The 11,237-nt window shown below is 35.7% G+C and overlaps 1 long non-coding RNA gene across 2 annotated transcripts in view; it reads right to left on the bottom strand.

Annotated features, from left to right (window-relative positions):
* Positions 1 to 11,237, bottom strand: part of LOC102026501 — a 27,816-nt gene that overhangs the window by 15,361 nt on the left and 1,218 nt on the right. Inside the window, exon 2 of one of the 2 annotated variants that reach the window (XR_259555.2) lies at positions 10,464 to 10,581. The exons of the other annotated variant lie outside the window; for it this stretch is intronic. This is a non-coding gene — a long non-coding RNA (uncharacterized LOC102026501). The remainder of the gene's footprint in view (positions 1 to 10,463; positions 10,582 to 11,237) is intronic. 2 annotated transcript variants of the gene reach the window in all.

Genomic DNA, 11,237 nt, shown 5'->3' with positions numbered 1-11,237 from the left:
TCTATTCTCTACTAGTAAAATCACATTCAGAGGCCAGAATCCCATTGAATTAGTTAAATTCTACATATCTGACTCATAAAAAGATTCTCTGCAGAGAGCCAGTAGGATTATTTTCTCAAATTAAACAAGAGGCGCATGCATGTCATGTACTATAGAACACACACTATTAAACCATGTCAAGATCTTAATAACTTTGCCTTATGAGATGCTAATTTTGATACTAAGGGTTATTTAAGGTAAAATGAATAGCTTTTTCTTAAAATTCATTTTTAAATGAATAACAGAAATGTGAGAAAAATTTACCTATTGTTTCTATATTTCATTTATTATACTTTATATAATATTTATAAAAACTATTTGCATTAGCAACTGTTTTATCTCTATTTTACAAATCAGGAAAATAGAATACTAAAAAACTGAGTTCTTATACTTCAAATATGGTAGAATTAAGATGACTTGGAACTCAAGTGAAACATGATAATATGACTATAAATGCCTTTCACATTTAAAGACAACCAGTTACATTATATATGCATACTCATTTCTGATGATTTCTGCATTTTTTACCCTCATTAACTTTCCTGTAAAAATTACTTTTAAATCAAAATAAAATATTCTGCTTCAAAAACTATATATTTCCTTTACCCCTTTTCTGTGACTGAAATGATAACAAATTTTGGGGTAATGCTATCGTATATATAGAGAGAGACTTGGTGGGCGGAAGTGTCATGAGTTTCAAGAAGGTAAATAAAATTAACACAAAAAAGCCACGAAAAAATGCAACTGCTGGTTTTGACAACAGTCATAACAGCATTTTCAGAATAATGAAAACAGATTATTGGTTGCATGCATTTGGAAGAAAAGGATAACAAATATATGTAAAAATATATGTTAAAAGCATAGCAGTTATGGGAAGCAGGCAGGCAGTAACTTAGAGAAAAGGCATGGATTAGTTTCTTTCCAAAATTAGAGAGTTTCACATGTATAAGTTGAAGAATGGATCATATTGAAGGTTATGGAGACACTAAGAAGAAATAAACATAACTGAAGGAAAAGAATGGAGGCAGAATGAGGAAAATGGCAAAGATAAAGGCAAGATGTACAGATTTTATATTTGGAAAGTACCAGGTATATCTCTATGAGATGGGATGGAAAAAATTAAAAAGTAACAATGGTTACTTGTCAAAATCCAAAAATCAAAATCCATGTCCTTTGAAGATTAGAGAAGATATTGCAAATGTGATAAATTTGAAGATATAAACAAATTTTATAACTTGTTACAAAGGCAAACAATACAATTGGAAACTAAACAAAAGATTTGAACATAAATTTACTAAAGAGAATAAGGTACATAACAGGTGCTTGGTAGGTTCCTAATAACTAATAGATACCTACTAAATGCTTGGAAACTTTTCAGAGTCAGTTTGAGGACAATACAAACTAAAACAATGATAAGATACAATGGCTGTATCTATTATGACAGCTAAAAGAAGGAAAATGAAATCGGACAACATTAAATGCATCAAAGATGAACAGCAACAGGAATTTTTGTACATTGCAGATAAGACTGTGTAAGGACATTTTGAAAAATAATTAAATATGTACTTTCTATCTGACCAGTACTAAGTACCCACCTTAGAGAATTAAAGATTTATGTTTATAGAGAAATGAATTTTGTAGCAGCTCAATTGATAACCAACCTCTTTGTAAAACTTCACCTGTCTTTCAGCACATAAGCAGATAAACTATGGTGCATCCATGCATCATTCATCAATAAAATAGTTCAAGTCATTAACATGCATAAAAGCTTGGATAAAATTCAAGACATTAGCCAAAGCAAAAGAAGACAGTCTCAAAAACTTACATAATCTAAGATTTAAGTTAAGTAGTGTTTGCAAAAACCTATAGTGCTGCAGAGCAGATCAGTAGTCTTAAGACTCAGGAATGGGAAGACATGCCGATAGAGGAAGGAAAAGCTCAAAAGAGCTTTCAGAATCACGAAACTCTTCTGTATCCTGATTTTGATGGCAGACACCTATTGTATATGTGAGATACATATATATGTAGACAGATATTTGTATACATTACATATATGTTATACATATATATGATACACATATATATGATATATATGTGGTCAGCATATACATGGTATACGTACCCAATGATTTATATATATATATATATATATATATTTTCACTGTGTTCATTGTAGTATCTCATTCAAAGTATACAAAAAAAAAAAACCCATAATGTCAGTTGTAGCAATTAAACATCACAGAAGAATATACTGAATTCTGAAAAGCTCTGTGACACGTGACCAGCACAGCTTTTTAGTCTTATTATTGACTTGACTGAGACAGGTAGTAATGCATAATGTTGTGTTTTTATTAACATCTTGACAAGAATATGACTCTCACAATTCATGTTAGCCCTTGCTTCATTTCCATTCACTTACTTTGAAATCATGCTTCTTCTATCACCCACCCTCTGTTTGTTTTGTTAAGGAAGGCACGCTTGCTCTCTTGGGAAGTAATTTGTTTTGGAAATAGTTGCTGTGTTTCTCTCCCAGGATTGTCATAATAAAATGACATGGAGTTATTCGATGGTCAGCATTTATTTTCTTAGTGTTCTGCAGGCCCAAAGTCCAAGATCAAGGTGCTGTCAGTGTGGGTATCTGGGGAGGGTCTTCCTCCCGGCTTTCAGTTGCTGCCTCCTCCTCTGCATGCAGAAATGACCTTTTCTGTGTATCGAAAGACTAGTGTGATGGATGGGTGGCAGGGGGAAAGTTCTGGTGTCTCTCCCCATCCTTGCAGAGATTTTGTTCTGTCTGATCAAAGCCTTGCCTTCATGACCTCGTTCACCTGACTTGCCTCCTTGAAGGGCCCTATCTCAAAATACAGTCACATTGAGGATTAAGCCTTCAATACAGGAATTGGGAGAGTGTGGTCATAGTTGATTTATACCACCAGGCTTCTGATGGATCCTTTATTCAAAAATGCTTTTACTCCATTATTTTATGTAGAAGTTGGCAATGAGGCAAGAAATATCCCTTCAAAAAACTGAAGTGCATTTGACGGTCTCTTTTACTGATGATGTGTCTGTCTCCTTTTCTCAGTATAATTCTATCTAGGAGCACTTGTGAATCTTCACCCAGTGGTTTAGGAAAGCTCTAGTAGTCAAATACAGCTGAGTTAAATCAAGTCGATATTGAATATCCTAGATTTAAAAATAAATAAAGTGGCAGAAAAGTACACCATTTAATTCCTTCACACAAACTGTGATACATGAAAGAGCCATTGTAGTGATATGTTTTGAATATTTGGGCAGCAGAGCAAGCACTGTGACAAACAAACTGTTAGAGAAAAGGAAAATATCTACTATAAAGGCCAAAAAAGTGAAGAAGAAAAAACAAGGAAAGAAATAAATCCCAATGCAGGGGTTAACTAATTAGCTGAAAAAACTGTAACAGCTCATTGGGCAATTTTGTAATCAGATGAGCCCAAGGGATGAATATGATCAAGTTTATAACAGTTCATTTTCGTTGAATGCAGCTGTATACAATGCCCCAGGAGATTCTCCAAGCAGTGGAACTACAGCGACTGTTTTGATTAATAACATACCCAATCCCTAAAATCCAGTAATGGAAAGGCATATTTTGCCTTCAAGGGAGCCCATCAGGGCTATAGAGCCCCTTCTAGAGAGAAAGTGAACTATCTAAAAATCTCACCAGTCGTCTTAATTGTGTTGCCTTCTTAAAGATAGTCTCTCAAAAGCCCCCGCGACCCCCAATTTTCCTTTGTTTCTAAGTTCCTAGGGTTAAACTCTGCTGTGATTGCTGTAATTGTAATTTCTCCCCCAGTGGTTTTATAGCCAACAAGGGAACATTAGCACCCACGGATTCCTTGTGGAAAATAATCTATTCGAAGATACTCACTTCCACTGAATCTTTTTTTAGTGCTCCACTCCATTATTTTATTATGGAGAAATCTGCACAAAGCCGGAACTGGAGCTTCCAAAGAATTCACTTGTCCCTCTGTTTATTCTTCCCTGGAAGTCATAAGCTGCGGTTGATAACAGCCCAGATGGGTGCTAGGGAGGCAATTATGATTAAAAACACGGTGGGAATTCACAAGCTGCAAGACATCTGCAGAGATCAAGCACTTTTGGTAAGGGCCCAATCGCCTGCTCACTTAGGATTTTTTTCTTGGAGCTGCCTATTTTTCTATAGTATTGGCTTATTAAATACATACATTTATCCAACCTTTTGGGTGGCACACAGGCATATTCTTGCATCTGCCATTTAAAAATTATTTTATATATTTTGGGTAGACATAAAACATCTGCATTATGTAACATTCTCTTTCTCTTCAGTTGAAGGAAATTTACATTAAAAGACTGTAGTAAACAATGAAGTAAGTGTAGTAATATGATTTTGCTCCATGGCATTTGGCATATACTGTAAATGCAACCTTTTTTCTGTTCCGCTATTTCCCCCTAAAACCAAATGTGGGTTACTTTGCCAGAGGAGGAAAGCTTGTGTGGTAACTACAGTATGCAAGTAGTGTTTAAAAATAAACCAATCTTTCTTCCTTTTATAGATTTGAGCAAGATGGAATAAATAGCATCTAAATTAAAGTAAAATTCAGAGTTAAAAACGTAATATGTACCTTAGTTACTTTTCTAGTGGCTGAGCCAAGATGCCCAACACCCAAAGTAAAAGGGGAAAAGGTTTATTTAGTTCACAGTTTGTAGAGGTTTCAGTCCATAATCAGCTGGCTCCAAGGCCAGGTGACATGGCAGAGGGGCACTGCAGGAGAAAGATAGCTCATGGTGGGCAGGAGGTATCAAAGCAAGCAAGGGAAAAGACAAGCTTCTTTCTGTCCCTTATATTATATCCAGGCTACTGGGATTAGGGGAGGTGCCAAACCAATCAGCAGACTGATTTAAGAATCACCACCGCTTAATCCTAGCATGCTCTATGAATCAATCACACTCTAAATTTAGCCACCTCTGAAAAGCCCCACCTATGACTGCATGAGGCTTTGAGGGGACAGCTAGACACAACCCCTAATAATAAGGAGTTGAGAGACCAGTTCTTTGGGAAATTTATGGTGCTGTTTTATAGTATTTCCACTGTATGAAAAGTTGGTAATAATTGTATCCTATAGTTGTCAGGTGGTATAGGTAATAAAATCAGCTATTTTTATAGTTCTAGAAAACCTCTTAGAGAATGACCAGGGGCAAAAGAGAGTTGAGATTAATGGCATCTAGGAAAGCAATATATGGTTAGATAATAATAGAAATAATAATGTAGCAAGCAATCAGGCTATTTAAGGAAAAGTGAAAAGAAGAAATGGTATGGTAACAGTTGAGGGAAAGAATTTTTGTTTCCATAGTATTATAGCCACAAAATAACTTGTCAAGATCAGGAAAACCTCAGTACTACAACTCTAATTCAAACAATGCTGGGCTACTAGCAAAGCATTTAGCAAATCCAAAGAGCCATTTCTTGTCAAGTGGCCTAAAAATGTAGTTATTCCTCAGAAAGATTAACTTTGAGGTTAAAAAGTTCCATTAATGATTAAATGAGAAAGTAGTTCATGACAGTACAATACATGAATTGGGTCTTAAGAACAGGAAGAGAGTGGAAAAGTGCAGAAGTTTCTAATTAACAAGAATCCTTAGAGGTACCCAGATTGGAAACAAAGGGTCAGAGCTCCAACATGGAGCAGCTGTCAAGGTAAGGGTGGAAGGGAAAGACAGCTTGAACATAAACAATACTTCAATTTTTTTACTTTTAATTTTTTTCAATTTTGAGCTACTCCATTTACAATCATGTCCTAGTTACTTTTCTCATGGCTGAGACAAAATACTCGACACTTAGACTTAAAGGAGGGAAGGTTTGTTTAGCTCAGTTTGTAGAGGTTTAAGCCCATGATTGGCTGGCTCCAAGGCGTGGTGGTATGGTGAAGATCAGTCATAGTGGCAAAAAGTGGCAAAGCAGCAAGCGAGGAGACAAGACCCTTTCCGTCCCTTATGTGCTGTATCTAGATTGCTAGGATCAGGGAGGTGCCAAACCCATCAGTGGCCTGACTTTGCAATGGCACACTCTTAGCCCCAGCACCACACCCTCTAGGTTCAGCCACCTCCAAAAAACCCTAAAACTGCATGAGGCCCTAGGGGGCAATTTAGACACAAACCATAACAAATCACTATATGACAAACAAACCCAAAATTTAGTTAGAACGTGAAAGAACTACTTCATTATGATTATTAATTTTGTAGCTCAGAAATTCAGATAAAGTACTAAAGGAGTGGCTTGTTTCTATTCTATGATACTTGGCGCCTCCCCTAAGAGAACTTGCAGGCTTGGATGACGTCAGTGCCGGGGCTGGAATCATCATCGGAAGGCTGGTTCACTCACAGGCCTGCTGCCTGAACTGGGTAACGTGGGGGAAAAGCTGTGACTGGGCAGCTCCATATGGCTGTTCTCCCAGTCTGGTGGCTTCTGGGTTGTTAAAACTATGTTATGTGGTGGTGTAGAGCGGCAGAAATCATTTTTATAACCAACAGTTTGGAAATTACCTGTCCTCTTAGGATCCAGCTTCAGAAATCATATCATGTCACTTCTACTCAATTGAAGCAGCTCCATGTATCCTTAGATCCAAAAGAAAGACCTAAACCTCATCTCGTGATACCAGTGGTGTTAGGAAGTATAAGGAAACTGTTTTCTTGGGAGGCACTATTTTAACATTATCATGAGCTGGGCACAGTGGCACATGCCTGTAGTCTCATCAATTGGGAGGCTGAGGCAGGAGGACCATTGGGAGTTTGAGGCCAGCCTGAACTACAAAGTGAGTGCAAGGCCAGCCTGAACTGCATAGTGAGACCCTGTCTCAAAAAGAAAACGTTATCATGGAAATGAATACTCAATAAATTACAAATGAATGAACAATATATGATTAAAGTATACTTTTCAGAAATATACCCTGATAATTCATACCAGTGTAAAGGATTGTTAAATGTTGAGAGGAAATTAAAATTTAGTCTTCTGAGACCCTTCTTAAACTAAAAAGACTCTTTATAGCAAATACTTTTCAAATCATTTTACTACAGCTTAACTTTGCAAGGTTAACTTAATTCTTTCAAGCTCATAAGTGCTAAAATGGTATTCAAAAATTAATTGAGTTACAAAAATTCTTACAAACAATAAATGGCAGAAACCAGGTTGAATTTAGTTACTGCCATTGTTTTTATTTATTTAGTTAGTTAGTTAGTTTTGCTGTTTGTTTTTGTGTTTTCCTATTGAAAGTTATGGAAAAGTAAAGAGGAGACTCATTAGATTCATTATCGAAAATTCATGCAGTTAAAATTGATAGGACTTTGTGAACAATTTCATGTAGTGGTAGGTGGAAGAGGCAAAACTGAAGATAAATCTTTGTTTCTGACATTTTACAGTAGAATGAGGCAGATGGTGGTGCTATCTTTCAAAAAATATAGAAAACAGAAAAGGAGCAGATTTGTGTCAGTTTGCGAGGAGAATGAGGAAGTAGGATTAGTGATGTCATCTGTGGCCCCCCCATACAAAGTGACATTTTATTAAGAATTTCGAGGGAACAACAGCGGAACACTAAGAAGTGATCTCTCTGTGCAGCACAAGTCACCTTCCCATGGGGCCAGGCCTCAAACAGTTCAGCGCAGGGTCACAGAAACAGCTATAGGATTCCTTATACATTGCAAAAGCACTGTAGGAGATTTAGAAAAATAATCAACACAAGAACCTACATCGTAGTCAGTGGCAAATGCCTTTGAAGGAGAGAGTGAAAACTTTTTAAGGTTGGGATGTTAGTTTAATCTAAGATCTGGTTATTTAGAACAATAACATTGTGTCTTGAGCTATAAAGAAAGGAAAACATCATCTTTAGCATTCCAATATCTGTCAAAGGATGCTGAAAGTATTCTCAAATTAGGCTTATTTCTTTCTGTAGTAAGACAGGATTTGGGGCTTCTATGACTTCTGTCACTAACCAGGTTAAGTGACTGTTAATAAAATGTTTGATTTTTTTGGTCTCATATCTTCATTAAAACTTAGCAAGACATATTCATTTTACAAATACTTGCTGAATTCCTATTTTGTGTTCCTTACACCAAATTCTCCACTAAAATCTGCTGAGAAAAATTCCTGTTTTCATGGATTTAAAAGTTGGCTACCATCTCTTAACACTGTCTTTCTGTAAAATGCTGAGTTTTATTTTAAAATATGAAAACAGAACAGTGATACCACAGCTCAGTGAGAACTAGGTGAGAACCAGACTTCCCTCTAACTACTCATGTCAACTTGGTCAGCTTTCCTAACCTTTCTGCTTTCTACTTATAATCTGAACACTGAGATGAGTGGTGTCGTCAAGAAGTGTTTGTTTTGAAATCCTTGTACGTTCATGCATGTGAATTGCCCATGTAGTACATGAGACAAAATGTTACTAAATTAAATGGTTTGACTTTTTCACTGTCTGACGCTTACCCCTTCCTCTCAATATATGTTTCTTATTCTCAATGATACTCATCTCATATTCATTATTCATCAAAATAGGATAGTTCTCAGGCCACCTTACCTGATCATCTTGAAGATGTTTTGAGAGATCCCCAGAGAATTATTTTTTTTTTTTACAAAAGAAACTAAATTCAGGTCAACTCTAAGCCTCTTTAAAACAAGTGATAGTTTGGTTTGGAGTTCCTCTCTCCATGTAGTGTTTCTAGAATTTTTTTGTTATTGTTTGCTGCACGGATCCATTTGTAAATAATATAATGAAAGCTAAGGTCACTTTGGATAGCAGAACATACACTTGTGATAGAACATAAGCTACAAGTTCATAACTGTCTTGGGCTCCTGGATGTCCTGATGCCAATGTGGAAGACCAGGTTAAGAATGGTATAGGGACCCAAAGATACATTTATTTAATACAGAAAATTCCTATTTTAACTTGAAATTTATGAGCCCCAAGCAGTTATTGAGCTTGATAAATCATCCCTTACCATTGCAAATATTATGAAGGGAAAACTTTAAACTGATTCGATTTCACAGCCATGTGTGAATATTGATTTTAGCCCTGCCACATCTGCTGTTCTGCAGAGCAGTGAAGAGACTATTCCACCCACATTTCAAGGCGAGGCCCGTGTCCCTGGGGATAAACAGTGAACACAGGACACACGGGGTCTTCCTGTTTCCACCCAAATCAAGACTGCTCCTATGTGTCCAAAAGATTAGGCAAATGTTGATATTGCTACATACAGTGATGCCTGCCTGCTTTCCAAAGACATTAAGTAGGAGTTAAAGTGTTCATTTCAGATGATTCTGAGTAAAATTCTTAAACATTTAGGTTTCAGTGATTCCTTATTTTGCAAAAGTATGAAATAAACTACAAAGTCTATATTCTAACGAAGCAAACATTTTCTTTCTTTTGGTTTATGTAGTGTATGAAATATCTTTTATAGAGTTAGTTCATGTTAAGATTTCCTATGACAAACTATTCTTACTAAATATACCAAATATAATGTACAACCTTTCACTTACATGCCAAGAATTCCAACAGCACAGACATTACTCCCTGACCCAGTCTGAATGTGCTTTCTTAAAATGTCTAAAAACACACAAAAGTAATGTAACAGCAAAAATACTTTAAAGATGTTATGTCAATAGTTCAAATAATTTTCAATAACTAATGTCTTCATCTTTATGGTATATACTTAGGATACTATATCTTAAAATGTTGAAAATGGACAGTGTAATTCAACTTTATATGAAATTTCAAAATGTTGACTCCCAGTATGCAAAATGTCATAAAACTTTTCTTCCATATCACTTTCTATGGAAATTATTAAGAAACTTTTTCTAGGGCTAGATGTTTAATTGATGAGAAAACTTCATTACTTCTACTGAAAAGTCCATCGACAAACATAAAAAGAGTTGCACATGTGAAATAAACCCTCTGATTTTCAGAGTCTGGGCTGTGTGTATATTCAAAAACATCAGTTTATGTTATATAGGCAAATAATTCACTTCTGACTCTCTCGATAAATATTAGTTTGAAGTCTCTAAGCTCACAAATTTAGAATCAAAATTTTGGTAGTACACCAGAATTAAGCATATATACCACTGAATTCCAAAATGAAAGAGACAAATGCCTGTCTTCTTCTAAACAAACCCCAAAACTTTTGTGATGCTTAAAACATCTTCATCTTGCTTAGGTGAAGATTATTTATCTATCACAGTACATTTTTTACACACACTAGATTTTTGCTTTAAAAACAGTAACAGTTTACATAGCTTGAAAGCATACTCTATACACATTGTTTGCTGTCAATACATTTCACGGGTAATCTTATTTAATCCTCCAGATGGCACTATGCAAAGAGCCACGACCTTTGTACAGATGAAAGTGGAGCCTCCAGAGGCCACGTACCTCACACCACTGGCAGGACGGAGATCTGAGAGCTGTAGTCCTGGTTCCCAGTTCTGACTGCTTCTCCATATATCCACTACAATCATGATAGTCTTAAATAGCTTCCCTAGTTCTTCAGCTTGTGAAGTAAAAGATTTTTATTAAATAAAAGCCACAAAATATTGTAATCACAAGTGTGGGTTGTGGAACAAGACTACATGCATTTGATCTCTGACCCTGACACTTAGTGAACTAAATTACCTAAACTTTCAGTTCGTTATTATCTATATCTGCAAAATCAGCAGCACTGTGATTTCATACCCATAGGCTTGTTATGGGTGTGAAATGAAAACCATTCCATAATACATAGAAATCACTAACAAGTATTTAGTGCAAAATGAATATTCAACATATGTTAATGATTGATGTCATTATTATTACTGAATTATCTTTGTTTCACATACATCATATTTCCCTGTTTAAAATGGACATTTTTATCAGGTACAAGTCATATTTCATTTTGTGTCAACTCCTCTATAATGCAATTGCCTCTTAATATGTGAGACTAATTATTTCGATTGTGTTGCATATCACCCTCCAAAGCATTAAACTATGTATATATATATTTTTCTGAGAACAAATACTTAATACTAAACACATCCCATTCAAGGAAAAATCTACCAAAAACTGACATACTAACAAACAAAAAAGAAAGGCAGAAGATAGAGAGAGATGGGGGAGAAGAAAGAAAGAAAGAGAGAGAGAGAGAGAGAGAGAGAGAGAGAGAGAGAGAGA

The sequence above is a fragment of the Chinchilla lanigera genome, unplaced genomic scaffold (genome assembly GCF_000276665.1).
Source record: "Chinchilla lanigera isolate Chin_1 unplaced genomic scaffold, ChiLan1.0 scaffold00006, whole genome shotgun sequence".
Lineage (NCBI taxonomy): Eukaryota > Metazoa > Chordata > Mammalia > Rodentia > Chinchillidae > Chinchilla > Chinchilla lanigera.
Note: the sequence above shows the minus strand (reverse complement) of the source record. Positions and strands in the feature narration are given on the sequence as shown.